General features: G+C 47.7%; 1 protein-coding gene across 2 annotated transcripts in view; it reads right to left on the bottom strand.

The window, feature by feature from the left end:
- ZMAT4 (zinc finger matrin-type 4) overlaps nt 1-26,445 on the bottom strand; it is a 348,843-nt gene extending 322,398 nt beyond the window's left edge. The window contains exon 1 of one of the 2 annotated variants that reach the window (XM_045459673.1): nt 26,265-26,445. The gene's annotated coding sequence lies outside the window, so the exon portion shown is untranslated. The remainder of the gene's footprint in view (nt 1-26,264) is intronic. The other variant, XM_045459684.1, reaches the window with a different exon arrangement.
- Nucleotides 26,446-27,913: the final 1,468 nt, after the last annotated feature.

Genomic DNA, 27,913 nt, shown 5'->3' with positions numbered 1-27,913 from the left:
CTCCAGGTGCCAGTGAAAACATGTTTCCTTCAAACACAAGTCCTGTCACAGGATGTGGCTGTTGCCAGGTAACAAGGACTCCCTCCGACACCTTCTGCCTTCCCACCCTGGACAGGAGCATGAACAACCTGGTAAATGCCTCCAGTGTGTTTTCCAAGCCCCTTCCTGGGAAGGCAGGCCCCCAGCCCCGCCTCAGTGAGCTAGCAGGGATGCACAGGTGGTGGTGACAACATGGCACTCCCTCCAGCAGCCCCTTACCCTGCCCACCGTCCCCGCCCTGGACAATGCCCAGAGTAAACTCCTTGTAACATTTCTGGCACTGCAGGTTGTCAGATGATCATCAGAGACCTAGGTTTGAATTTGAGGAGAGAGGTACTGACGGTTGATGGTGGCAGGGAGGTGTGCAGGGGACTGGCTTGATTTTTGTGCTTGTTAGCTGTTTTAGAATTTAAAGGGAAGTTTGCTATTCCATGTGGCCCTTACAGCGTGAACTACCAGGGCGGTCAGCGGGGGCCGGCCAGCTGAACTCTCTGTGGACCAGCACAGCAGAAATCGTGGCCTCCAGGATTCTAAATAATCAGGGACTGTCAGTACCAATAAACCTCAGTCTCTGAAGCCCCAAGAGGTTAAAAAAAATCCTCCATGCAAGGTGACAAAGAGATTTAGATGAAGAATCCTTGGGGAAAAGAAGGGGGCAGCCACAGCCTGGAGGGATGTGTTGACTTCGGCCCATCCGAGAAACCCCCAGTGTCACCTGACTGGCAACCCAAGCCCCAAATCAGTCTTCCCAGGACACACAGGCACATGTGCACAGAAAAGATAATGTTAATGTCGCTCCTTATTTGTTTTTCTGTCTGCAAAAATGCCCACTTATCAGTATTTAATGGCTCTCAGAAATAAGCTATTTTAGAACATCATCCAAGATGCAAATGAGTCACTGAAAGCTGTCGCTCTGACCTTTCCCTGTCACTGGGTAGATGTTTCCAAATCAATAGCCCTCTTCCAAGTGGCATACCTCAGTGCTGGCATTCCATGATGGAGCTGGGGAACGCCAACGGCTAGACCCCTAGCCTTTGCTCTGGGGAGTGACAGATCTCCAGATCGTCCACATATCCTTGAAAAGGAAGTCCCTGCAGCCGTAGGAGACAAAATGCTGTCTCCTCAAGAGGTTGTTTCCTCAGCTTTCTGGCCTCCATGAGAAAGCCAAGTCGTCTGGTGAGTAATGACAAAGGAAGGCCCACACAGAGAGCCATCTGTCATTTGGGAGATCCGGACACACACAAACTGGTCACACAAGGTCCCCCCAACAAAGTAGTCCCAAAGCTCTGAAACTAGTTAACAGCACTGTGAGTGAGGACATGCAACCTTGTGGAGCCCTCCCCCGTTTTCGATTTCTCTTGTTTCTGATGATACCAATCCCACTTGGACAACCTGATTCCACCCTCAGACACTCGAAGAGTCAAAGTGGTTACTATTAACCGAGTAAGCTAGGCTTGCAGGAGGGCATTCCACTCCCACCACACACCGACTGCTCCCACTTCAGAGGAGAAACAGGTGAAGCAAGTTGGTGCCAGCATGACCACCAAACTGTATTTTCTCATAGAGAAGATTTTTTTCCCCAAAGGAACACATTCACATGACTTTTCTTCTTTTCAGCAGCCACCCCAAACACTACCCCTATGGAACACTCGGACTTGGTAGCAGAATTTTCATATTTCCCTAGATCTGAGAATCCTCAAACTGAGAGCCATCCTAGACTCTTCCCTCTCCTCATTCCCCAAAGACCACTCTCTCTTCTTCATTCTTTTCATAGGATGATTTTACCTGTCCTGGGGGTAGTAACAGTGACATGATTAAGGGCATAGATTGTGAAATCCCTGGTTATGTGAGACCTTGGGCAACTTATCCAAATCTGTGCCTCAGTTTCCTTCACATGAGTTCTTAATAGTATCTACCTTACAGTGGTTGGAAAAATTAAGTGAGGAAAGTGCCCAGCTCTTAGTAAATTCCATTATTATCATTATAGAGGAGTTTTAAGAACCAAAAGTTTTAAGAACCTAGGTGCAGCAAGGTACCAGTGCCTCTCCACTTAGATACCACCATTAATGCTCTAATCCAGGACACCATCACTTCTTGCCTAGACTATTGTCAAAGCCTTTCATCTCTCTAACTCCTGAATCTCACCTCTCCAATTCCTCTTTCATGACACTCTAGGGACCCAGTTCATTAATTTACATCATTCCTCTGCTTGAAAACCATTAATATCTATCTGTTGCTTATTTGATAAAGTCCAAACTGCTTGTTATGGCCTAGAAAGCTCTTCATGGCTGGGCCTGCCTCTTCAGCTTCACTTCCTCTTACACTGCTCCCATCTGCCTGAAATAGCCTTTCCATTTCATCTGCCAGAACCTCTGGACACCCTTCTCCCCACAGTTCAACTGCCATCTTCTCTAAAAAGCTCCTCTGGGTTTGGCTGAGTAACTGATCTCTATCTCTTCTGAGACTCAACTCTACCTACCCCTGTTTACACATCTGCCTTTTCTAATAGAGAGTTAAAGACAGGGACAGTGTGCCAGGTCTCCTTATCTTCCCCCATGCCTGGAATGATGGCTGGCACAGAGTAGATGTTCCATAAGTACCTGTGGGTGAAAAGTCTGCTCTTGCAAGGACATAAACATAAGCAGGTTCAATGTCAACAATTCTAATCACTGGTACAACCCCACTGGGAACCCTGGAACACCCCAGTGTTAGCCTGGGTATGCTTCCAGCCAAATCTCTATACCACAAAGTGGGATTCTGCCCAGAAATCTCTGCAGCATGGGGCTATACAGAAAGCCAGATGTACCCTCCCTTCCCTCCCCACCCCCATTCTAGTCTCTCCAGAATCCAAAAGGAACATTTAGTTTTTAACAGTACTCACACTCTGTTGGCATACTAATTAACACCAATTAATCATCTTCATTAGGTGTGATAATGACTGGGAGAGAAAAGATTAGTTCCAACAAAATAGGCTGTGCCTATATCAAGTGTCCTGGTGGCTCATGAGATTAACCCACCTAAGATCAAAGCCTCATCAAACTACCCCTGCTCTGCTGGACCTGTCACTAAACCTCTGGACGATGTCAAAGAAGCAAAAATGCCCATCTGGGGAAGCTGCCAGACATACAGATCTACTCTAAACAATCATTGAGAAAGTAATAGATGTCCTCCCAAAGCAGGAATTCTTTGCAATCCTAACAGCCCCGGAATATGACACGCCATTCAGTTACAATTCCTGAGTCCCATCACTTCTCAGGCTTTTGGCTAAGATCAAGTGTATAATTCCTGAGTCCCTCCGGAGACCAGGAAAATGCATCATATGGCCTACCTGTTCCTACGTCGTTTCCAGTCAATGGGGACCAGTTCAAACACTCCTCACTTGCCAACTGCCCCTCTCACAGCCTGTCCCGTCACCCAGCATTGGCAACCCTAGCCTTCCAACTGTTCTAGCCAAAGCCCTTGCAATCTTTCTTTGTTGCTTTCCTTCTTCCATTTATCACAAGCTACTCGTTAAAAATAAAATTCAAGAGGCGCCTGCGTGGTTCAGTCAGTTAAGCGTCCAACTCCTGATCTCAGCTCAGGCCACGATCTCATGATTCATGGGATTGAACCCCAAGGCAGGTGCGGAACCTGCTTGGGATTCTCTCTCTCCCTTCGTTTCTTCCTGCCCATCCCCCACTCATGTGCGTGTGTTCTCTCATAAATAAAGTTTTAAAATAAATAAATAAAAATAAAATTCAAAATATATACAGTATCTGACCACTTTCTCATTGCCTCCACCCTAGCACAAGCCACCTGGACCACTGCCTACTATATCCTCTCTACTAATCTCCTGCTTCCACGTTTCCCTGCCTTTGGTCTATTCTGAACACAGCATTCAGGGTGAGTCTTTTAAACAATAAATCTTATATCACTCTTCTGTTCAAAATCCTGCTTGTCTCTGTCAGTCCTTAAATTGGGCTACAAGGCCCTATGTGACTTCCCTGCCCCCACTCTTCTTGGCCCCCAGCCTGTTTCTTCCCTGATTCTCTCTCCCTTTCTCAGCCTATACAACAATACTGGCCTCCTTGTTGCTTGAACACATCAGGCACACTTCCACCTCAGGGCCTTTGCCCAAGTCTGTACCAGGTAACCCTCTTCAGGAAGCCTATTTGTAGACCACCCTCTTTGAAATCATAACCTGATACCACTAGCTCAGCATTCCCAGCTCCCACCCCCTTTATTCTGCTTTCCTTTTTCTTTTTTCCATAAATATTAACAGCGTCTAACATTTCATGTAATTTACTTATGTATCATTTGTATTATCCATTATCTGTTTTCTTCAGCTAGAATGTAAACTCAATGAGAGACGTCCACGATTTATTCATTGATTTATCCAAGGTATGGAGAATAGTGCCTGGTATATAGTAAATACTCAATATTTACTAGTAAGTAGAAAGAACATTTAAGAGAAGTATACAAAAGTGACTATGAGTATCCTTTAGAGCCAGGGAGAGGACAGGAGAGATCAGGGCAGTTTCCATGGAGGACATGACATTTGAACTGAACCTTAAAGGATGGAGTAGGATTTGAACCTGTAGAGTTGAGTGGAAGTGTTCAGATAGAGGGGGCCAGTGTGCAGTGGGCCAACAGAGGGCCTCTAGAGAAGAATCGGTGGTTCAATTAGGCATATAGCAAGTGGTGGGCAAGTAGGTGGTGGAGAATTGGGCTGAAAAGAAGCCACAGCCTTGCTGGCCAGGAAAAGGGCTTACTGATGGCAGTTGCTAGGGATCCTGCTAGGAGCTGGGGGTGTCGCTTCCCTTCACCACTCTACTTTATAGATACATGAACTAGGACTGTCCTGCAAAACATCATCAACCTTCAACAGGCTGGGGGCCAAGAAACCTCTAAGGCCATTCTCTTTTTCATCTCACCTACCACATTCATGCCTGTCTAGGGGCCTTTGCTCGTGCCACCTTCCCAGTCAAGGCCCTGGCTTCTTCCCCCTCCTTTACTTCCTAAGACTGACTAAGCCCCAGCTCAACTCTTCCTTGTACTTGCATTTGCAGCCTTCTCTGACCACCACCCAATGGTCACCTTCTTCTTCATGTTCACTGAATCCTCCAGTACCCACTGAACCCTTCCTTGTTCTCTGGCCTTTTGATGTATGTCTGTCTCCTCATCTACATTCTTCAGCTTTTGGGCAGGGCCAATGCCTTAGCCTCTCGTGGCTTTGGCACACTCCTAAACACTCAGGAGGTGCTGCATAAAAGGTCTGTGCCCAAGTGCTCTTCTCGAAGCACAATTAATCCGGGCCATTGTGGCATTTGTAACAGTGCACCCATAACACCCAGCTGCTCAGATCATCAACGCTTGCCATTCTCTTGAAGAAAAGAACCTCTGAGAGAGGGAGAGTTACAGTCTGACCTCACCTTCAGATGATAGGGGTGGAAAGTACTGGTAAAGCATGTGTTTGTTTTTATTTGTTTTTAAATAAACAGACATAACAAACAACATGTACTGGGAATGAGGCACCTGGGTGGCTCAGTCAGTTAAGCGTCCGACTTCGGCTCAGGTCATGATCTCACAGTTCGGAGTTCAAGCCCCACGTCGGGCTCTGTGCTGACAATGCAGAACCTAGAGCTCGCTTTGACTTCTGTGTCTCTCTTGCCTCTCTGCCCCTCCCCTATCCTCCCCCCCCCCCTCAAAAATAAATAAACATTAAAAAAAAATTACTGGGAAGACCCAAGGAATAAACTCCAGCATTCACCTAGCAGTTTCCTACTGTGTTGTTGGAATGATCTATCCACTAAATATTACAACTAGGGACCCACAGCCATGGCTGACACCCCCAGAGAAGAATGCCCCCCTCAAGCTGACAAGATACAGCTTTTCTGAGCATTCCCTTCACTCCCACTCCCAGGTGAAAACCATCAAAGTCAGCTTTACATTGGCATTGTTCCTCCCACACCCTTCCCAGGGCAGCTAAGCATACTTAATTTAAACACAATTTCTTAATGGTTACACTTTTGCACATGAATGTCTTTTGGCTACTGGAACTTTTTTCAGTGCTTGTATCTGATCAGTGGCCCAAGGCCTTCCCTAATTATAACTCCCAACTGTCCTGACTGGCTGCAGCAGGTGTGGCTTCTGACATGGCTTATCCTAGTAGCAAAACCCAAGAAGATGGTGGTGTCTGTATTCATAATTCAACAGAAGAAAACTGTCTCCCCTTTTTCACATTTTCCTACTGGACTTTCCATCTGTACCACTCAGAATGTCAGGAGCAGGGCAGATGAAAGCACCAAGAGAAAGAACATGCACCTGCTGATCATCAATGCATTGACTCTGTTGTGTGTCTCTGGAACTGGCCACTATATTCCCCTGCAGCATCTAGGAAGGTATCAGGACAGCCAGGAACAAAACTAAATGCTTTCCTCTCTGTTACACCAGTCTCTATGCCTGTCCTTCGGGTTTCTAGCTCTCCCTGATTCTCCCTCAGCAAACATATCCCACCCCCTGGCTCCCTGTCCAAATGTCACCTATAGGAATGCACATAAAATCTGGTGTCCAGGTGGGTATACTTAATACAAAGCTATCGCTGAGTCTCAGTCTTGCCTCTGCCCAACACCATCCTCTTCGATGGGATGAGTGTGATTATAAGAACATGAAACACTGAGCGAGGAGAATAAGGAACATGTAAACTTGGTCCAGACAAGGGGGTCGGTTAAAAAGAAACAGCTAATGTGTCTGAAAAGTATTAAACACAATACAGCACACTAGTGCTTGCAGCCCATTAGATAAAAAGAAATGAATGAGTGTGTGTCTGCACAGTATTAACTACAATGCAGCATACTGGCATTTGCAGCACCCCCTGGCAGTGACAATACTAGTTATTAACTATGGGACGTCCAACTTAAGAAGAACAATGGAGAAACAGGTGCTGTGTGTAATATGTGGTGTCTTTACCAGGTGTGGAAGAGGGTGTGAGAGGGGGCGGCAGTCAGGGCTTGGGCCCCAGAAAACAGCTAGGCTGGGAGCCGCATGCAGATGAGCTCCCCTCCTACCCCCAGGGGCCAGAAGTCCACCCACAGTGCTCAGGGTCGCCCAGCTGGAGAAGGACAGGACCTCCTCCAACACATTGCTTGTAAGATCCCACTGGTCAGGCTGTAGGGAGGCAAGCCATGAGTGGGAAAGGAGACAGAATCTCCAGGAATTAATAAAAGGAATTATTTATATATTATGCCCAGGAAGCCTGGCAGGATTAGTTACTAATAAAACTGTCCTTTTGTTGGACTATGAGTTTTGATGACAGGGAGTAAGTTAATGGAGTACTCTGCCTGGACATCGGAGATACTTGGGAGAGTCATTTTTTTTTTCTGTTGTTGTTGAAAGCTCTGTAAGTCCTTTGTACCCAATTCCTAAAAAAACAAAAGAAAAAAATACATAGTGTTTGAACACATTCAGGTTTTTACTCATGTCTAAATATAACTATCATTAGGGGTGCCTGGGTGGCTTAGTCAGTTGAGCATCCAACTTCAGCTCAGGTCACAATCTCACAGTTTGTGGGTTCGAGCCCCATGTCAGGCTCTGTGCTGACATCTCAGAGCCTGGAACCTACTTTGGATCCTGTGTCTTCCTCTCTCTCTGCCCGTCCCTTGCTTATGCTCTGTCTCTCTCTCTCTCTCAAAAATAAATAAATAAATAAACATTAAAATAAATAAATATAATTATAATTATAGTTGTGTGTGTGTGTGTGTGTGTGTGGGTGGGTGTGTGTGTAGAGAGAGAGAGAGAAAGAGAGAGAGAGAGAATTTTCTCCCAAGACTTTCCGTGGGTGGCAGGAAAAAATATCAGCATCATGCTAGCATTATAGCTGATGTTTGGTACTATTTATAGAGCCGGCCATGGCCATGTCAGATCTTTAAAAGAAGCAAAACATCTGGGTGCATTCCAAATCAGACAGGAAAAACCTAAGTCACAACACATTGTACAGAGGAAGGCCGCATCTTTATAAAAGTTACAATTTACATTTGCTAAACATAATCCTGTTCCTCAGAAGATCTCTGGGAACCTGATTCTGGTGCTGAGTGGAATGAAAAAATAACACAATAACCATTGTGTATTTCAAGTTTAAAAAAGTTCGGAGGTGATCCCTGCTGACAGCCTGACACCGGCAGCCTGCTTGGGATTCTCTCTTCCCTCTCTCTCTCTCTCTCTGCCTCTCCCCCACTTGTGCATGCGCTCTCTCTCAAAATAAATAAAACATTAAAAAAACAAACAAAACAAAACAAAAAAGTTCTGAGGTGAATGAATGAATGGTTTTCAGAGGGCAGAGAACACACAGCATCTCCTCAGCAAAGGGCCTCCAAGTGGCCAGTGGCCATCGACAGTCAATCAAGACAGACAGCCTCATTGAACTGAAGTCAGCAGCTGCCCTGAAATGTTTTCAGCAGGGCCAGAGTTAGAGCCAAAAATGTCCCTTCCTGCACCTCACTTGAAGGCAGGCAGCTCCCCGTTCCTGCCCCATCTCTCAGAGATGTCATAAGGATGAATTAAAGAAAAATATTTAAACTTATATAACACTTGGGACATCTGCACTAAGAGAAAAAAACTCACTATTTCTACAATATTTCGCAGACCTAAAACAAGTGTGTCCTACTTTAAGCAAAACCAATATATTTTAAAAATTCTGGATTTTGAAAGATCTATATCAGAGCTAAATTATCCAACATAAAAAAAAAAAAAAAAAGCAGAGTAAATTCCACAAGGATTGAAGGCTCTGCTTTACACACCAGGGGATACCCAGCACCTAACCCAAGACCTGGCACATGACGTGTCCTCTAAAGGTATTTGTTGAATAAAAGAATTATTTTTGTTAAACAGCCAGCTCCATGAGTGCACTTGATGAATTCTAAAATTTGCAAACGTTCTGTTCAGATGCTCCATCCTTCAACATGCATGATGCAGTAGGTAAGACACCTCTGGAACATGGCCCAGGCTTGGGGACAGCTGTGTCCTGTGAGACACCCCTGCCCCTTCCTATGTCACCCCTGGCATGTCCAGCCCCCACATTCTGTGAGCATGATGTGGGCAGGGCTGCTGTTTTAAGACAACCTTTTCCCGGGGTGCATGGGTGGCTCAGTCGGTTGAGCATCCAACTTCAGCTCAGGTCACGATCTCAGGTTAGTGGGTTTGATCCCTGCATCGGGCTCTGTGCTAACAGCTCGGAGCCTGAAGCCTGCTTTGGATTCTGTGTCTCCCTCTCTCTCTGCCCCTCCCCAGCTCATGCTCTCTCTCTCTCTCTGTCTCTCAAAAACTAAAACATTAAATTTTTTTTTTTTTTTTTTCAAAAAAAGAGAACCTCTCTCTGGTTTCCTAGTGACAACCGTAAGGAAAGAGGGCAGCAGGTTTCAGTCTGGCTATGGCTTTGGTAGTGACTATACACGTGGGTTGTTACCATCTGTGGCTCCCGGGAGGCTACTGGATTTCAGGGCTGACAGCACACGAGGGCAGGCTTCCACTCTGCTTGATTCTGTCTTCACAACATACCCACTTCTGCCTCTTCATTTCTAAATGTCTGTTTTTATCTCCACAACATTTGTTTCTTCCACATTGGTCAGGGAGGGGGCAGAGAAGGATCCATACACAGCCTCCCAACAGGCTTCCGGGGGAATCCACACAAGGCGGGATCCACAGAGAACCACTTCCCAAAGAGGCCAAGAACCTGATCCACTCAGGGTGCTGGAGTTCACATTCTCTCTGTAATTTTTATTACTTTTACTATAAACATTCATAAAGGCTCACCGTAAGATGTTTAGAACTGCATAAGAAAATATCAAAAGGAAAACAAAAAACATCCATAATCTTACCATCTGGAGAGAATCTCTATTAGCCTCCTGGGGCACTGTATTCATGTTTATGCACACAGGTATGTATTTCATTAGGCAAGTTTAGAAGATATTTAACCTACAGCTTTCTGGACACTGTCACATGTCACTAACATTCTTCACATATTTTTATTTCGCTGCCTACTACTCCACTGTATGGATGTACCATAATTTATTTAACTAGATCCTGGGATGGGAGAGAGCCGATTCCAGTTTTTCAGAAAAATAAATAGCACCATAGTGTACAATTTTATACACTCATATGTCTTCACATCTCTGATTATCTCCTTCGGATAGAACCTTAGAGGTAAATCAAAAGTACAGAACTCCCCAAAATCATGCTTACCAGAAAGGCCTCACCAACTACAGTTCTAATAATAGGGCCTGATACCATTCTATCATATCTCCATGACACTGAACATTACTGAATGTCATTTTTAACCTTCAGTAATTTTATAGCTGGAAAAATGGCGTCTCATTTCCATGTTAATTAGCACTTTTATTATTGTTATTATTGGAATTGTTATCAGCGGTAAAGCTCGACTGGACCTTCCATCACCACCACATGGCATTCCTGTGCAAGGTAGGCCCCTCAGCCAGGCACTACAGGAGGAGAAACTGAGGCCCACCTGAGTGATTTTCACAAGCTCGAACAGCTAACTTCCAGAGCTAGGATCGAAGCCTGAAAGCCCTATCTGTCTACCTGTTCGACTCTGCTGATTAGTGCTAGAGTCACACATTTTTCTTGTGTTTCTAGCCACTGTATTTCTCTTTCTCTGAACTCTAATGAATGTTATTTTTCTGTGTAGAAAAACAGCTCTCAGCATTTTGGATGTTTTGACACTACCGGCTTGTGCCAAGATTCACACAACACCCCCCAGCCCCTCCTTCCTCAGCCCAGCCCAACCACCCACCCATCTCCCTGCACATCAAGTGTGGCACATCAAATGTCTCCTCTCCATGTTGCAAAAAGTTTAAACTGGCCTCACCTAAACGCGCTTGAGATTGCTTGAGATTGCTTGAGATTGCTCCGAATGCCCTGGAGTTTAACTAAACCCAGACTGGGAAATATCCACACACGGTCAAAAAAGTGATACTTAATATCAACCCCATGGGGCCAGACAACATGGAAGGGCCAGAAAACGCAGCTCTCGCAAGGGCCCATTCTACTGGGGCATCCACTCCTTTATGAGGGCCCATTCTACTGGGGCATCCACTCCTTCATGTGCAGGAGGCAGAGCAAGAAGTGTTCTCTCCGGACAGAGACAGGAGTATCTCCTGACAGACAGCTCGTAAGTCAGTGCCACGTTTAAGTGCACAGGCCGGTACCTGTCCACCACCGTCACTCCTCGGGGGCCCATCCCCCCCACACAGGCAAAAACCTCTCGAAGGATGAGAGCCCCAGATGCTCTGCCACGGGCAGGTAGGGGAACACCCTCCTACCCCCCAAACTGCCTCACGCTGACAGCTGGAAGGGAGCCAGCTACGGGGGGAGGCTCCCTCCTCGGGAGGTACCTGCTTGCCCTAGAATTCATGCCGCAGGAAAGTTCTGCAGGGTCATAAACCAGCCTTGAGCCTGCCTCAGAGCTCACTCTGCAACTCGCAGCCATCATTTGCTTGATTCAGTTCAGGTTAGGGAGATGGATAGGATTTTCCCACAAATCACTTGATTAGTGTGAGAAATCTATGTTCCTGCTGTTCTAAGCGTTGCAGGGATTTTGGTTCCCTTTAAATCTCTCTCAATATTATGGTTCTTGCAGCTTTCAGAGTTTCTTCCCCAAGATTTATTTTTTGACGGCAGTGCACTATTTGGCAATTCTATATTGTTCCTCTCTGGTACCTTGACCAGCAATGTTGGGAAGAAGCATCTGAGCTCTGAAACCCAGAAACAGGGATTCCGACTTTTTACTAACCATCCTGGGATGGCTGCTGTAGCAGAACCACATGGAATCCGTGATCTGGCTGCTGCTCACCACAGCCCACTAGCCGGGACCATCCTGGCCCAGCCTTAGAGAGAAGGCACCCCTCCCACCCACACCACTGTCACCCCACATTCCCACAGATTCCTGCAACCTTGCTATATTCTAGGCACTAGGTGGGATACTCAATGACTTCCACTTAATCCCTACAACCCATCTATGAGATGGGTATCATTAGGTATTTGAGAGGGGGGAAACTAAGGTTTGGAACAGCCACATGGACTCCTTGAGCCAGGCCTGTGGAAATAACTTGGGTTTAGGTGGACTCTGGGTACCTACACCTCTGTGTTTCCATATTCTCTACCTTATCTCGGAAAGACCATCATAAATAAGATTTGGAGAAAAGATGAATGCGTCCTCTTCCTCGGTCAGCCCTGAACCACACACTTTGCTGCCTTATCACTCACACAAACAACCTCACATCCTAAGTGTGCACAGTGTTTGGACCTTTGGCCGTCCAAGAAAAGTGCCATCTCCGAAACACAGATGGGCCTGGGGGCAGGTGTGTGTCCTATATGTGCCAGGTTTTGTACAAGGCCACACACCTTCCTGGACTGTCCTGACAGCACATAGAGGCAAACCTGGTCCCTTGGCACACTTCCGGAAGTCCCCCGAGCAACCCCCCGCTGCCCTCGAACTGAAGTTACCCCTTCAGTCCTGCACACAGAACAGTCTGGGAGGTAAGTCACCCACCCTGCTTTTCTGCTGGGTCTGTGATCTTAGATTCTTCTCTTTTCTAAAGCCCCCAACGTCCGTTTCCTTCCACCAATCCCGCTTGCCCCCTGGGCTGTTTTCCTGGTTCTCTTCCTTCAGGCGTCTAACTAGCACTAAGGAGATGTTCGATTTCTTCCTAGTTTACATGAGGGGGTTCTTCTCAAACTGCAAGGACTTCTCCCCTTGTCCTAGGGCGTCTGAGAGGAAGACACCAGAGGGCTCAGCCCCCACCTTATGGGTTCTACTCCACGTTTAGATCAAGGACCTTCGGTAGGTCCCTTTCTCCCCAGAATAATGTCTGCAGGTAAAAATTAGAGAAAGAATTTTCCTCTCCTTGCCTCCTCTCTTCTGCCTCATAAATATATATATATACATATATATATATATATATATATATATATATGTATATATATATATAATAAGAAGTATCAAATAAAAAATCTTTAAGAGGAAAAGGGAAAAAAGTGCAGAGAGCCTCCCCTAACTCTCCCTAACCCCAGGCCAGCCATCTCTCTCACCTCACACAACTGTCTGATTTCAGAGGAGGAGTTACAGAAACTCCAATAAGCAATTCCATTTTCTGAGAATACAATTGTGAGAGAAAGAAAGAAAGAAAGAAAGAAAGAAAGAAAGAAAGAAAGAAAGAAAGAAAAAACTATGCATAATGATGGATTTAACTTGACTTATTATAGTGATCATGTTACAATATATTCATATATCAACCATTATGTTGTACACCTGAAACTAATATAATGTTATATGTCAATTATAGCTCAATTAAAAAAAAAATACAGCCACACAAGAGCTACCTGGGTAGGCAGCTCCAGGCCCATGGGAATCTGAGACTATTTTTTGAGGACTTTCCATCCACAACCTCATCTTGGCCTTATTAATTCAGTCATAACTCTTCAGAATTTACAGGGCCCCTTTTACAGTGAAAAGCTCAAGTGATGGCATCGGCACAAAGCTTTTAATTTTGATTTAGAGACTCAGACCCTCTGTCACTATCTCACGTCCCACTTCCCTTGTGCTCAGGGGACATCTGTTTCCAGGGCTCTTGGCCGAGGTCCCCTCCCCACCTCCCAGCCCTTGATGTTCCTTCCTACTCACTGACAGAATGAAGCAACAGGAGAGAGTCACCACTCCGATCTCCACCCACCCCACCACACCCCACGTCCACCCACACACCCAACTGCCTTCTGACCATGGCTGTCCTTCCCTCCCTTGGCTGTCCCCTCAGCAGCCAGGCCATGCCCGCCCCATTCACTGGATCCCAGCCCCTCCCTTCCTCCCTCGGGACCATCTCCCAGCAGTTCTCCCCGCCTTCTCCTATGTCACCTTCATGCTCTTGACTGGATGGTTTCCACCAGCATACAAACACCCTGATATTTTCCCCATTTTAAGGGAGTAATCCTTACTTTGACCCCACACACCTCTACAGTTCATCTTCCATCTCCTTGCACCCCTCACAACCCCACTCTTCCAGAAGGTTGTTTACATGTGCTATCTCCAATGCCTCTCCACCAACCAGCACCAACAGGGCCTCCCCTCATGTACCATCAGCATACTGATGGCTTCCACACTTGTGTTCAATTCTCAGTCCCCACCTACTTCACACACCAGCAGTCTGTGATCAGATGACCAGTCCCCCTCGAAAATGTTTCACTTTGTTTCTGAGGCAACATTATCCCATAGGCTGCTCCTTCTCAGTCTCATCTGCTGGTTCATCTTCAAGTCCTAGAACAAAGGTCAGCAAACACAGCCCGCGGGCCAACTGCCTGATTCTGTAAACAAAGTTTCACTGAACACAGCCACACTCATTCATTTATATGTTGTCTGTGGCTGCTTTTGTGCTACAAAGGCAAAGGGCACTAGTTGCAGCAAAGACCACATGGCCCCACAAAGTTTAAAATCCTATCTGGCTCTTCAGCAAAAAGTTTGCCAACTCCTATTCTAGATCTGTAAATATTGGGGTTCCCAGAATTCAGTCTTTATACCTCCTATCTACACTCACTCTCGAGGTTATCTCCTTTGGTCCCATATTTTAAATATTATCAATACACTGACAACTCCCAAGATTTTTCTCTAGCATAAACTTCTCTGAACTCTAGACACATAACCCAACTGACTAGCAGGCATTTCATTTAGATATTTAACGTCTCCCTAACACAAATGTCTCACCTCCTGTTTCCCCCAGTGTGTTCCTTCCACAAACTTTTCCATCTCATGCCAAAAGTCTTGGAAGTCATCTTTGAATCCTCCTTCTCTCAAACCCTCCATTCAGCCCATCAGGAAATCCAGCTGGTTCCACCTTCAAAATATATCCAGAATCTGAGGGCTCCTCACTCCCCACTGCTACTACTAATCCAAGCCACCACCCGCTCTGCCAGGATCATTGCCTCCACATGGCTCTCCTATAGTATGCTCTCAGGGCATGTACCAGACAGCTAGACTGATCCCTTTGAATCCTACACTATGTTATTCCTTTGCTCAAAACTTTCCAGGGGTTCAATGAAGCTCACCTCGACCTCAATGCTACATCTGACACTACAAGTGTCTCTAGCTTCAGGGCCTCTCCTGGCGTGGACTGCCCTTCCCCCAAATATCTGCATGGATCACCCTCCACGGCCCTGGGTCTCTGCTCCAGGGTTACTTTATTACTGAGACCCTCCTGGACATACCCTTTCCACACACACACACACTCCATCCCCTTGCTCTGATTCATTTTCCCCCCTTTCACATATCGGCCTCCCTACATATTGACTTACTTGTTTGCTATCTGTCTTCTCCACTGGAATATAAGCTCCGAGTAGATGGGGACTGGGTCAGTTCTGTCCACTACTCATTCTAAAAGCTTAGAAAACTGTGATTGTCAGTTCTCAATGTTCTGAGCAATGAATAAATGAACACATAACATTTCAGGAGCTCACGTCCCTGTTAAGGTAACTGAAGGATGAGAGAGAGAAGCACATCATTTCCATCATGGTGAAATCAAAGAACAGGGCCATGGCCTCAAGCTCTCCTGGCCCGGTAGCCTGTGGCATCCCTCACTGACCTGTCCCAGGGAATGGACAGGCACCCTGGTCCCCAGCGACAAGCAGCCTGCCCTCCTGCTGCTCCCAGCACCTCTCTGCAGAGCCTCCTGGAAATGGGGAGAAAGCAGAATGCAGAAATGGAGAAGGGCCGCTCTGCAGGCAGAGGGAGTCCTGTTCCTGCTCTCCCACAGACCCCCATGGTCACCAGGTCTGGGCCCAGAGGGGGTGGCACAGCAGACAGAGAGCATCAGGCTGCAATCCACCACCAGGGTTACCCACTGACTGCTGGCCACACCATGCCGCAGTTTCCTCTGCAAAATGAGTCTGAGGACCAAGTGCTTAACAATTTGAAAATAGGGGCCTCTGGGTGGCTCAGACAGATAAGCATCTGACTCTTGGTTTCAGCTCAGGTTCATGATATCGAGCCCCATATCAGCTCTACACTGACAGCGCACAGCCTGCTTCAGGTTCTCTGTCCCTCTCTCTCTGCCCCTCCCCTGCTCACGTTCTCTTTCTTTCTCTCTCTCTCAAAATAGATAAATAAATAGATAAATAAATAAACAAACAAACAAACATTTAAAAATCTGAAAATAAAGGGTAGTCTCAGACTCTTTTTCCTTTCTTATTTGTGTCTTATCACACTTAAAAATCTACAATTTAGACAGAGGCTATGCTTCTGCTTTTCAGTGTGCTAGAAATTCTACCTCACTTCCAAACATCCCTCTTGAGTTCCCCACCTACTCCCCGACCCTGCTCCCTTTTTCTTGCTTTCCCTGTTGGCTCATAACTTTTCCTTCCCCTTCTCCCATTCTGGAAAACCGAAGTTCCAGGTAGGCAGGGGAGGCCTGGCAGAATAGGAACCATCCCAATCCCCCTTCCTGTCTTCCCAGAACCCTACAGGGAAATTTCATGTTCAGCAGGAGCAAAACCAAGAGAGGCAGCGAGAAGGAGGGAATCCACATGAGAACCCCGACTCATTTCCTCCTCCCGCCCAGTGGCACTGTGCCCAGCTTATTACATAGGAGGGAGTCCCAAAAATAAAGCAAAGCCTGGGATGAGAGATGCCAAGGCACTCTCCCAATCCCCCCTTGACTGAGCCACATGACCCCTCAGCAGCTCCCAACGTCGCATGCTGGCTCTTGGCCTCAGATGGCCACTCACACCCAGAATGTGCCTCCTTCTGTCCAAATTGCCCTCATCTTTCAGGGCGCAGGCCCCTCTGCCTCCACCAGACTTTGGTGACCACACACGTTCTCTCACTGGCATCCACTTCTCTTGGCACCTCCGGGACTGGGCCTCAGGGCAGGACTCAGCCAGCTGCACCCATGTTTTGGAAGTCCCCTCACGTGTGTGCCACCATCAACTCATCAAGTATCTGCCAGGGCCCCACGGGGTACTGCGTCCCCCCATCACTGCACCCAGGACATGCACACCAGCAAGAAGCCCCTGTCCGTCAGGAGGTAGGGGGGTGTCTGCAGGCTCCTTCCATGCCAGCTCTTCTGCCACCCAAACCGAGGCAAGTGGCTCTGCCCTTCCCAGTATCAATCCCCCCTGTGCACAATCAGGATGAGGACGCCTGCCCCATCCGCCTCTGAGGCTTGCGAGCACAAAACACCATACAAACGTGCGTTATTATCAAAATAAATAGAGCAGCAAATCAGCCGGGCCCGCACCACTCCTCACCCAGCCCCACCTTCTAGCAGGCTTCTCCCCTTTTCCCAGTGAAGCCTGTGAAAGCCCCAAGGATGTGCCCCTCGGAGTCACCCCCCATGCAGCCCGGGCACACACTGCGGGGCCAGCCGGCTGTGACTGCCACAGAGAGGGGGACTCTCGGGCTGCCCAGAGTTTATGTAACAAAGGAAAGCAGCTCAGGAGGCAAAGGCGGTCTGGAAAAACAGCAGCAAATGAGGGGCAGGATGCAGAACCGCGAGGGCACCGCCGGAGACCCCTACACCCAGAGTCCCTCCTCTAAGCATGACAGCCGTCGATGCATTCGCTCAGTCTCAATTAATAAGTGAATCAAGCACAAGGCATGGCTTCTGGGAAGGAGGGGAGGGCGGCTCCACACCTTCCCGCTGGAAATCTGCCAGCTGTCCCCAATAACACAAGAAGCCCTACAAAACGGCCCCCTCAAGAAAGGGTACACGGGCTCCCTGCCGCCAAGCTCTACCACCCGTGAGACGGGCGACCCTGACACAGTCATAGCCTCTCTGAGTCTCAACTTGTCCACCTAGGACATCTGCAGATGCATGTAAACACACCCGCTGCGGGCTAAGCTAGGTCTGACCACGTAAGGGACAGGCTGGGGGCGTGTGTGGAAGAGGGAGGAGGTGAAGAAGAAGGGGGAAGGTCGCCACTGCCCATGGGCACCATTCCCTGCACGAAGATCCTGCACCCTCAACATCTGAAGCAGACTTTTCGCAAGGTAGCATGTGACTAGCAGGTGCATTTATCTGATCTCACCAAATGGATTGAGGACACCTGGCTGGCATGACTTTTTTTTTTTAATGTTTATTTATTTTTGAGAGAGAGGGGTAGGGAGGGACAGAGAGAGGTAGAGGGGGACAGAGGATCCTGAGCGGGCTCCCTGCTGACAGCAGAGAGCTGGATGCAGGGCTGAAACTCACAAACCGTGAGATCATGACCTGAGCCAAAGTCAAATGCTTAAAGGACTGAGCCACCCAGGCACCCCATGTTAGGACTTTTAGTGGGCAGCATAGTACCTAACACATTGCTACATATATAGTCCCTGCCAGAGCATTTGTGGTTTGAGTAACTGATTTAAAAAGCAAGTTTGTCTGGTGTGTAAGATAACACATTTATTTACTCTAAGAAATTTGGAAAATACAGAATAGTTTAATAAAAGAATCACGTGTTTCCTAAAACCCAGAGATACCCACTGTTATCACTCTGATATATTGCATTCCATTCTATTTTTCAGGACTGTATGCATTTTTTTTGTTTGTTTTTTGTTTTTTGTTTTTTTACAAAATTGCATTTCTACTCTATTTACTTTTAAGCCTATATTTACTTGATGCACATTATTAGCATTTTCCTATATCCTTATATATTATTCAATGTAACTTTAATGGCTTCCTTGATTTCCATTTTATGGATGAGCCATATTAGATTTAATCAATCCCCCCATACAATGTTTTGTTATAATGAATAATGCTGAAAGGAATATCCTTGATTAGAACTATTTTGCACAGCCCTGATTATTTCCGTAGGAAAAATTCCTAGAAGACGAACTGCTTACTGGCTTAAAGGGTATCTTTTTGAGACATGACTCCCGTGTTTGCAAATGATCTTCCCATCAGCTACGTCTGCCAATGTCCACTTCCTGGCATCTCAACAACACGGGGCATTTCATTTTCATTTTTGCTCAGCTGGTAGGTGGATAAGGATACCTTGTTTTTAAAGTAATATTTTAGTTATTAGGGAGGTTGGACACCTGTACGTCTTTTTCTGGACATTTGTGTTTGTTTTCTCTTTGTCTGTGCTACCTATTCACACCCTTTGCTCACTTTTCTGTCAGGGGACAGACTGATTTTTGAATACTCTACAGAGAAGAGAATTAGTCCATAGCCGTCTTTGCTAACCCTGTCCCCGTGTTTAACAATCCCTCCATTAAGGCATTAAAGTCTAGCTTATATCCTTTTCCTGTTGTTGAAGCCCATTTGCTCCTGTCCTGTCTTCAGTGGGGAGCACTGCTCTCTCTGTCATCGACCCATGTGACCTTTCCTTATCACCTGTCAGCGTCTCCTCTAAGGGATGAAAAATTCCTCTTCATTTTTTCCTGATCAAGTATAACTTAAGAAGTCAAAGCATCATCCTTTGATGCTGTCCCCTTCTCTTCTTCCATTGCCACAGTCTCCCTTCAGGCCCTCATCATTGCTCACCCAAACCGCAGCAAATGACTTCAGGACCAGCCTCTCTAGCCCAGCCTTGCCTCTCCCAAAACTCACCCCCACCCTCCATTCCACAATTCCTTTGTCCTAAATGCAAATGTGACTGCCTTTCCCTGCCTAAAACCCTTCTGCTCCTCAGTCTGGCCAGCTGGTCCTTCCCTACCTGGGGACACTTCCACCCCCTCTCTCTCCCGCACCCCCAAAAACAAACCTCATGTGCTCAAGATGTAGCAACACCCAAGTATTACTCATAGGGCTCTGACACACTGTGCTGTTTCATGCTTCTGAGTCTTGCAAATGTGGCTGCCCTCCTTCTCACCTCTCCATCCACCTGGTGGGATCCTATTTATTTCTCAGGTGTTCCTCTCCCCAAGAGGAATCCTCTGACCATGCCAAGTAAGGCTAACCATGTGTACCCTGCATCCAGGACCTACTACCATCACGCCCACAACAACTTGCTGTGTCCTAGTGCAGTCTATGGCACCAAAGTTGAGGGCAGAAATGTGAAGTCAGCTGAGTGTCGTTCTGGATGGAAAGGGACAATGGCAGTGGGATTGAGACAAGGTTGCCCTGGGTTAGCCCACTCCTCTGATGAATCTCTCGAGGTTCTCTCTGTGGCTGTAGGCACTTTCACCTTCTGAAGACAGGCTCTGACATCCCTTGGCTTTCTGTCATTTCTTGTGCTACCTACCCGCTCCTCTCCCTCAGCTACCCCAGCTCTCTCCACCCTTCAGGCCTGTCTCACAACCTGGGCAGCCTGGCCCCTGGCACCTGCTGTCTTCTCTTCCCCTTCGGTTCCCCCTGCACCTTCTGTCTTGGCAGTTCCTCAGACACATGTCCTGCTGGGCTGCCTCAGGGGCTGCTGGTCTTCCCAGGCAACTTCCCACAGGACAAGGATCACACACACCTATGTCGTTCCTGATAGACTCCCTAGTGCCTGCCTGAGTGCTGGGCAGAGCACTCGGAATGCATTGGTTAGCACAGAGACATGCCCTGAACACCCCCTGCCTGCCCGTAGCTGGCCCAGCACAGACCTCCGTGTTTCCTTCCTTTTACTCAGTGACTACGCACGTGCACTTCTTAACTATGAATTTACTTTGTGGTGCCCACTTCACCAATTCATCTTGCTTCCTACAAGGCTCAAACCACTGCAAGGCAAAGCCCGCACAGCCTCTCTGCCTGATTCTTGAGAGCTTGAGGCTGTTTTCATCCCGAGGCTGTCGGCTGGACAGCAGCGTCCTGTTCCTCCCCTGACACCAGAGGGAGCCTGCCTCTGGGCCTTGAGACCGCCCACCCCCTCACCGCTGTAGGCTCTGGCCCTGGGCCTCCCTGGAGGGGCTCCAAGCATGCCCCAGAGATGTACGTGCCCAGAAACAAATCAAGTCTGGCTGGAAGAAATGTGGAATTGCAGCCCCACGTTGTAGAAGCTTCTCTTAGAAATGACAATCTGAATGAAATTCCAAATTCTGTTTCGTTTTATAAAAGTAACTGATGATATAAGGGTCTTTCCAGATCTTATGTGTGCTGGGGACGTCTCGTTTCATTCATCCAACAAGGAGCTTGAACTAGACGTCTAAAGTTTCTCACCTCCGTAAGATGCAGAGTAAATTTTTTTTTTTTCATATCACTCCTCCTCATCCTCCCGCTGCACCCTCATCCCCTCTTTTCTGCTGCAGTTTCTGGCAGGCATTTGTCCAGCCCTGGGCTCATGGTAGTGCTGCCCGATCACCGACTGGAGCTGAACGGTTTGCTGTATAAATCAGGGAAGGTGGAGTTGAGTAAGTACACCATGCTAGTAACAGGCACTCAATAAATACTGCTTCACTGCAGGTGCCCCTGTCTCCACCATTTGCTTAGAGAAAAATCAGGAGCCCAGAAAAAGTAAATGGGCTATTCAATTTGGAAGCAAGGGGGAGCTGATTCTGGTTCTGGCTCTGCCATGGGTCAGTGTGTGAGGAGGCCACCGAGGCCCGCTTCCTCTCCAGGCCTCATTTGCCACACCTGGAAGTGAAAGATTAGACTTGAAGAGAGGGCCTCAAGCAGTAGACAGGATCTGCCGGCCCTGCTGGCCCAAGGACTTCGGCTCTCAGCCACTCTGATAGCCCCAGAGCAAAGGTGAGGCTTCTGAGCAACCATAAAGGGCCCCCCCTAGGGAAAGGGCCAGGATCCCTGGGCCAGACGGGCCCCTCCTTCCGCCTCCTCCTCCAGCTGAATCTTCTGCTTATCCATTTCCTAAAGATCATCACGGAGGCTCCACAACCTTCCCTTTTTAACAACTCTTGCTGACGGAAAATTCTTCCTCATACCTAATCTAAGTCCATCTGCTGCAATTTCTGTCTATTTTCTCTCGTTCAATCCTACTGGAGATGGAGAACAGCTGGTCGCCATCCTCCATATAACATCCCCTCCTAAACCAAAATCAGTTATTACATCACCCTCAGCCTGTTTTTCTTGTGGCAGAGCACCCACCGTCCCTCCGACCTGCCTCCACGGATTCTGGCTCTGAAAGCATCACTGAGCACCGTGGCCCACATTGGAGGATGCTCTGCAAGCTCCAAGTCCTCCCAGAGCCATAACATCCTCAGCTGGATGTAGGACTCCAATGGCAAAATCCAGAGAGAAGGTCAGAGCAGAAAGAGATCATGAGGACATAGGCCAAGCCCCTGACTTTATATACAAGGAAACTGAGGTCAGAGAGGGAAAATAAGTGCAGCACCCAAGGTCAAGTCTGAGGGATCAAGCTCCAGGTGCCAGACCCCAAATAGTGCCAGCACGGGGCTCTGAGTGCCTGTAGCATGTCCTTGACATGATAAGAGCAGGACCAGCCTTAAATGAAAAGCAAAGGCTCACAACTGCCCAGACACTCCCTATCCAAACTCTATCTTCCAAATCCCAAGGCAGATGTCTGCAACTCCACTCTAAACATCTTGGATTTCCATTTAGAACGCAAATACCTGCATAAGTGGCACCACTCTTAACTATTTACACCTTAGTATGAATAAGTAGATTTGATCCTTTCTAACTCTTGATAGAGAAATTTAGGGGTGAGAAGAGAGCAAGGAACAAAGAACTTGGGAGAATGACAGGCACATATCACTGCTGGCTAATGTCTCCAAGGTCAGTCCAATGCATGGTGACTGCGGGTGGGCGAGCCGCAGGATAGTGGAACAGTGAGGGTCATGCCTGGTGGAATCCCTATGCGTCTAACAGGTCTGTGCTCAGTATATCTGCCCCACCTGCCTCCCAAGGGGTGGCTGCACCACTACAGGCGCTCTTGTAAGGTCTGCATGGAACCGAACGTGGTGAAGGATTGCCTCACTGCTCCCACAGGGCAACTCCATGTGCATCCCAGAACTCTTGACTTCCCCTGGTTAAGTGTTCCAGAAGTGAGGTGAGCAGGGTGTCTAAAATTAAATCTCAACCTCTAGGGTGCCCTTAAGTGACGGGAAGGAAGAATCATAAGGGAAGGAAGAAAGAGAGGCATATACCAGATTAAGTAAGATTGTTCAGTGTCCAACAGCTCCATAATGGGGAGGGAGGTAGGGCACATGTGCATAAGGAAAAGTAAGTCAGGTGAACTATTACTAATCATTTGGGGCCACGAAATCTTCCAAAGTGAAGAATAACGGGAGAAAATAACCGTGTGTGGTGCATACATTTCAGAGCCCAGGTTTCCACACAGCCTTCACCCCGTGATGAATAAACAGAAGCATCATGCTCCAATCTCCTCACCTTTCAGGGGATGCTCCAGATTATTTCAAACCTCCAGACGCACACACCCCCAGGGTAACCAGGGAGTTCACGCAACTACCCAAGAAAAAAAAGAAGACATCTCAACGGCCCCTTACAAAAACGCCTAACACAATAAACGTGCTTATTTGATTTCCCCAAAACAACAAAATTAAATGTTCAAATAGGAAGACTAAAAGGCTCTTCTCTGATAAAAATTTTCATATGTTTTCAATCCTTTTTTCAGGGTTTCAGGGGACAGGTTTCTTTAACAGCAAAATTGGCACAAAATGACGAGATCAAAGTAGGTTGGCAAAGAGATTATTTACTGATGTGTTCATGATGAAAAGAGATGACAGGAAAGAGGAACAGAAAAGTAAGGAAGGGATTTGACTTGCCAGGTAAGTCACCCAGGGCTTGCAAAGGCACACAAAGAGACAACCCCTGCTTAGCACAGTAGTTAAAAGAGAGAAAACCTTGTTGCCCAATTGGGGAGAGGAGAAAATGCTAGACCTATGGATGGCGCTTGCCCAGGATTCTGGCTACAGCTACCATGTTTGATGAAATAACGAGTAACAAATGCAATTTTCTGAGCACCAATCAGTCCCTTCACACATAAACCTGCACCAGGCTTCCCAAGGAACTAATCAACCTGATACCAGAGAATGAATTCTCCAAAGTGGATCACAGCGGTGTGGCTGGATCCTGGATTTCATGCCCCATCCAAGGTGAAGTTGCAGGGATGGTGTTTTGCATTTCACCAATTATTCTTCAGCTCCTATTATGCTTTTTTTAGTCTAGAGTTGTTATTTTAATAATCTTTGTTCCAAATGGGGAACTACAAGGAAGAGGGATGAGGAGGAGGAAGAAGGCAAGTGTTCCAGTGTGTCCCACTTGCACTTTCCAAGCTCCCTCTGCCCCCTTCCCCCACCCTGCCTTTTTCCTCTCCCTGCATGAGTCACCATTCAGGAGCTGGTTTAAAAGCCTTACTTTGAATGTCCTCTATCATGATAGAAATCTAGCAGCTCAGCATCAATTGAAAGGACCCTCAATTTTTGCTACCGGTTTTTTGGTTCCAGGCACCCCTTTGAACTCAAAAGCATTTTCCAGTTTTATGACTGCCTTCTTGAAAACCAAAGTGCCCCCTTTCAAACTCCCCCCCCCCACCTGCTAGGTGCTGCCTCTCCAGGGCTCTCTGGGGCTCATGTGCCCTAGACAGACCACAGGGGTGAAGGTGTGTGGCCAAATATGCCCCAAACAGCAGATAAAAGCTCTGAGTTTACTCCAGGCTCCCAAACACAAAGGCATAATTTGCAGGGCTGCAAGTTTGTTGTGTTTACTGTCAGACAACATGTGCAGAAGAGAAAGCTGACTGTATCCTGACCAAAAAAAAAAAAAAAAAAAGTCAGGCAGCTGTTTTTTTTGTTTTTTTTTTTTTTTTTTAACTATTGTGAGTAGAGCTTCCACAATAACAGCAGCCACCCGAAATAGCTGCTTAATGGAGGTGGGGGACCTGTTGTGGCAATTAAAGAAAAGAAGAATTAAACACTGAAAGTGATTTGGAGAGCCCGAGAAGGGGGACTGTCATCTGCACCTCAGCAGCAAGGGTGTCATAGGGACAATGGGTTGCTGGAGGATCCTTCCCAGGACTGGGAATTGAACTCCTCAGCTTCAGGTCTAGGATAGAAATCAGGGTGAGGCTATGCACCTGACCCCCGCTAAAGCCCCAAGGACTTGTAAGATCAGTCCCGGACCCGCAGCTTCAGAGCATCCAGGAGGTCAGAGGACAGACCTGGTGAAGTGCTGTAGGGCATTCAAATAGGAGCTGCCTGCGCCAAAGCAGGCAGGAAGTTCAAGACCAAGCTCATCACCTTCTCTTCATGCTTCCTAGGGGAGGCCTACCTACCTAACATCTCCCATTTGCAGAAACTCTGGGAAAGGAGTTTTCCCCACACGCAAAACTGGGTCTCAGAACAAGTGAGGCCCTTGTGGTCCCACAATTTAGAATGCACAAGGGTGCTTTGAGGCTGAACCAGCCGCTGACCATGGCGAGCATTTTTGCTCGAATAGCAATGATCAGAAGCAGTGTAGACGGTGGCTCCAGCACCCTCTGGGGCACAGATGGACCTGCGCACCTAAACAGACCCAGCCCCTCAGAGCCTGCCCCTCCCACCAGCCTCCACCTCCCAGAGCCCTTGGCACACTTAGCACTGGACAGCCCTTCTCTGGTAAGGGTGTAACCTTCACACGGGATACAATTTAGCTCCAACCCCTCTATTTCAGGACACATCAAGCCTGGAAAGTCTTCCAGTTTTCGGGAGCTAATCAATTAAGTTATTTCTTCTCCTCTGACAACTGTTTCGTTGGTTTTTCCCCAAGTTGTGTGTCACACGGATGCCCATCAGGTCAAACAGGACAGCCTCCCACACCCCCAGGAAATTTTTTTCCCACCAAGCAAAATGAACTGAGACAGAATGGGCAAGGAGTAGGAGGAAGGAAGGTCGCAGAAGTTTAAGGAAGGGCTCAAGTTGAAGGTCACATAGTTGGGGGAAGGCAGGTCAAGGTAATGGAGAGGGGGCAGACCCTATGGAGAAAACCCAACCACCAGTCATGTTTCTCAGTGTCAGCTTCCCAACGATGGGTCCACCAGGAAGCGGCACATCCAGGGGTCCAATTCCCTTCACCCAGCAAACCTGAATTTACACCCCAACCGTGCAGTCACCCTAGCCCAAGACCAGACCTATTTCCACAGACCTGGGTGCAGCTAATTGCTAGAGTAGTAAACAAAGCCAGTTCTAGACAGCGCAGAAGTTTTCCAAATTGTCAGCTTGTTTTCATCCCAACAAAAGATGGTGATTTCCTATATCTGTCACGTTTCCTCGCCTAAACTTTTCTCTTCTTTCTGCAATCCCTCTACATAAGCTAAACTGCAAGCCACTGAGAAGGGGAGAGCAGGAGCCGCACCCCCCGGGACGCAGACAGGAGTACCTTTTCCGCGGAGCAGAGGGGCTGGTGGCCAGAGGCTCGCTGCCCTGCCGAGCCGTGGAACGATGCTGTCGGGATGGAGCACGCTGAGGATTACGCGTTCCCGTCTCTGCGACCAGACCTTTCGGCAGCTCGGCCCAACTGTGCTAGCGATGCACTTAGCAATTATCTGCTGGCGCCGACGCCCCGCCCACTGTTCCTGCGATTGGCTCTCCAGTCCCGGGCAGGACTGCATTGGTTTCAGCCGACCTCACTCATTGCCTTGGCTCCTACTATTATCTAAGCCATCAAAGGAAATAATTCCATGTTTCATTGACAACCTGTAAGGCTCTCCCCGGGCCTGGCGGGGGTGGGGGTGGGGGGGTCGCAGTCAGGACTGGGAGTCCAGTGGAGGGAGGAGGGGAGAGTAGAAAAAGTAGGGGGTGGGGGAGAAAGAGAGCTCGAGAAGGGGTGGGGGTGAGAGGGAAAGAGAGAGAGAGAGGGAGAGAGAGAGGGAGCTATCAAGCAATCAGATTCTTGCTCCAGCATTTTAACTTCCACAAAACAGAGCCCATAGCAACAATTTTCTGGCCTTCTTTTTCCCCCAACTGGTGAATGTTCCTGAGGGCAGAGAGAAATGTAACAGTGGGGTTTCTGCCTGTGTCAGACAGGCTCTGGAAAGCAGAGCAGGTAAGGGCTGAAAGAATATATAGTGCTGGTTTTCCCGGGCCACCCTGGAGGGCATGTGAAGGTCATTTTCGATTATTGGGGGGAAATACTATGCATCTTCACTGGACTTTATCTATCAGTTCTTTCCCTAGCGGTTCACCGAAGGCCCCAACCTGGGAGATAATTTCCCTGGCAGCCTATTCAGAGTCTCAGAAGAGCTGTTCTAAAAGTCAGTGAAAGTCTGGAATTCTTCACTGCTCTCACTGGGAGGTCCAAAGAGACAGGCATTCCAGAGGTAACCATTCAGAACCCTTACTTTTGCTTATTCTGACCAGGCTTCAGTTAATGGCTTAGACTTGTGGTATCAGGCAAAGCAAGAAGAGAGGGGGAAAAAGAACTCAAGGGGTGGGAACGGCATAAATGCTTCCCCTTGTTCAAGAAAAAATCATAAAGCGCACGTTTTGGCATTTATTTCCCTAATGTATTTTTTTACTATATGGGAAGGACATTATTTGGTAGGTGAGTTTTTTAAGAAGAAAAAAAAAATTAAGGGGTCTTTTATTTATTTTTTTTTCAACGTTTATTTTATTTTTGGGACAGAGAGAGACAGAGCATGAAGGGGGGAGGGGCAGAGAGAGAGAGGGAGACGCAGAATCGGAAACAGGCTCCAGGCTCTGAGCCATCAGCCCCAGAGCCTGACGCGGGGCTCGAACTCACGGACCGCAAGATCGTGACCTGGCTGAAGTCGGACGCTTAACCGACTGCGCCACCCAGGCGCCCCTTAAATTTTTTTTTAAGGGGTCTTTTAAAGAAAGCTCCTAGAATGTCCAGTTTCAGATTAGTTAGAGACTAACCCTTCCCCATTCTTCTGGGTTCTGCACCTCTTTGAGCCCAGGCTGCCGTCTGGTTCCTTCCCCGTGGCCTTGAACAACAGCCACCCTTATCACCGTCTGCATCCTCAGAAGCAAATGGCATGTTCCCCCTGCCTTGTCCAGTGCATGCAT

The sequence above is a fragment of the Leopardus geoffroyi genome, chromosome B1, assembly GCF_018350155.1.
Source record: "Leopardus geoffroyi isolate Oge1 chromosome B1, O.geoffroyi_Oge1_pat1.0, whole genome shotgun sequence".
Classification (NCBI taxonomy): domain Eukaryota; kingdom Metazoa; phylum Chordata; class Mammalia; order Carnivora; family Felidae; genus Leopardus; species Leopardus geoffroyi.
This window is presented reverse-complemented; position numbering and strand designations above follow the sequence as displayed.